Genomic DNA, 2,335 nt, shown 5'->3' with positions numbered 1-2,335 from the left:
GTACATTTGAATAGAAGTTATTCCAGAGCCGTGTCTCTTAACTATAGACTTGAATATTAATGCAGTATAGAGTTTGCATTGTGTTTTGAAGCACACTGTGAAGAGAAGAGATACGGGCAGAGATTAGATAAAGTAAACCACTTCAAATGGCAAAGGGGTAATGTTTACTGGGAGAATAAAGAGAATCTTTAATATATAATGCATCTGCTATTACTGAATAAATCTGTGTGGCTTTCTGAAACAGAAGTCTTCAGAGCAAGATCAGAGTTGGCTTGAAAGAGCCACACGGAGGTGCAGAGGTAATTGACTAGACTCAAAGACATTACCGAGATACCAAAAATAACTACAACAGTATGAGTTCAAATTTAGCTTATGCTATGCTGGTGGAAATCTTTCTTTCTCCTCTGCCTCCGTATTAATCAAATGAACTTCCCATTACACTTTAAAAATGTTCAATTAAGTTATAAATGCTGGCAGGTAATAATTACTGAAACTTTATCTCTGGTGTGGAAATTGGTACTGGCGCTTAATTAATTAAATTGGTTCAGTGGCTTTGTGGTTAGAGTGTTTGTGCTGAACTTGTGGTTTCAACTCCCACTTGAAACTTGGGCAGGAACTGATTCTTAGATTTTCTCTGAGGAAAAGGTCTTCAGCTGTCCACTCTTTGCATGTATCATGATTTATATAAATATAAATATTGTATAAATAGTAGTGAGGTAGTGAGGCGAACAGTAAGAGTAGTAAGAGGCACACATATAACAAGCAAAAAAATGTTTTGGTCAATATGGACAGCATAAAAAGTTCCACTGAACTCTAACCTATGCAAAATGTTAGCTGAATCTGTAAGAGCACACTTTATAATGCCGATGCACCTCTTGCAGACTCTACCTCGTTCTATGCTTGTTGTAGTGTATTGCTTCCCTGGGTGGGAAGATGACTAAAAATGAGACACTTGGAGAATATATATGATTGCCAGCTGAGAAATGTAAACTTTAACTAATTTCTCATTTTCTGTTATGTTAGTATAGCTATTTTAAACAGTTGCATAGCAACTACAGTAAAACTGTGCTAAACATGCCCTCTGAGTAATCTAAATCCTTGTATTGAACCACACTTAAAGCTAAATGTTGTGTTTTAGCAAGGGAAAAACATCCTGTATTACCTCAGCTTGAAAGTTTTGACTCACCTCATGTGGAGACAATTTGGCATCCAGATATCTTTTCGAACAAAGTCAAACAAATGAGTGCAGACAGAGGGTGAATGATTTTATCACAAGGGAGTAAATAGAACACCTTATGAATTTAACACTTAAAAATAGAAATATATATAAAAAAAAACAAGAAATCAAAGAGATGAGAATTTAAAAAGATCACGAGGTAAGTGATGAAACAATACCAGGGCAGGAAGTATGCCTAAATGACCATGCCACTGAATCAAACAATAGGGTGTAATATATCCAAGCTGATATAAAAGCTGTCTGTGATTACAATATGCATAGTTTAGTGTGACTGTAAGGAGGAACTTGAAGGAGTAATTGAGTAGAAGTCATTGAAGAGAGAATACCTCCATCTCATAATGAAGTCAAACTGAGTGGTGGATGGATGCCAGATGCAATTAGGGAACGAAAACGGCTGCTGCTGCTGCTGCAGTAGCACCGCGGCAGAAAATTACCCCAGTCGTTTCTATCCAACATTACTGGGAGAGCCACATGTTGGATAATTATCTGGAATATCATTCTGCAGAGTTTGAGGTAGAAGAAGAAAGAATTTAGTTGTGAGATTTTAGACATTGCTGTCATTTGGGACCCCTTAAGGTACATCAAAAGTGTGATCTACTATGAAGTTCACTTTCACATTTTGACCAACTGTATATTATCTCAGTTCATCTATATATATATATGTATATATATTTTTTCATCTTAAAAATGTAAGATTTTTAAAAGTGTTGCTATTCTGTGGTGTGAATTTATTGAGCCCTCAGCCGGGAATGAGTACTTTTCAAGTATCGGCTAGTTGTGTGGACTCCTTGTCTGGATGCATCAGTATCTGCAGTGACATGCTGATAACTGAATCCTTGGAGAGTAGAACAGATAGATGCTAATGTTAGGTCCAGCTAGAATAAAGCTCATGCAGCAGAATGGAAGATTCCTCTGGGATTTTGGGATGCGTCACAAGGTTGAATTCAAATGTAGGGGTAGAGTTGGCAGCTTATACCGCTCAACACTTGGGGCATCTAATGTTCTTGTGCAGGTATGCTGTACCCATACCTGCATACAGCATGCATATCTACACTTGGATGACAATACATGGGCTGTCTCATCTTCTCACATGCACAC

General features: G+C 37.4%; 1 protein-coding gene across 1 annotated transcript in view; it reads left to right on the top strand.

Annotated features, from left to right (window-relative positions):
• Nucleotides 1-2,335, top strand: part of pcdh7a (protocadherin 7a) — a 38,515-nt gene that overhangs the window by 6,591 nt on the left and 29,589 nt on the right. The window lies entirely within an intron of this gene.

Source organism: Pundamilia nyererei, unplaced genomic scaffold (genome assembly GCF_000239375.1).
Source record: "Pundamilia nyererei isolate P.nyererei 1_Seehausen unplaced genomic scaffold, PunNye1.0 scaffold00107, whole genome shotgun sequence".
Classification (NCBI taxonomy): Eukaryota; Metazoa; Chordata; class Actinopteri; order Cichliformes; family Cichlidae; genus Pundamilia; species Pundamilia nyererei.
Note: the sequence above shows the minus strand (reverse complement) of the source record. Positions and strands in the feature narration are given on the sequence as shown.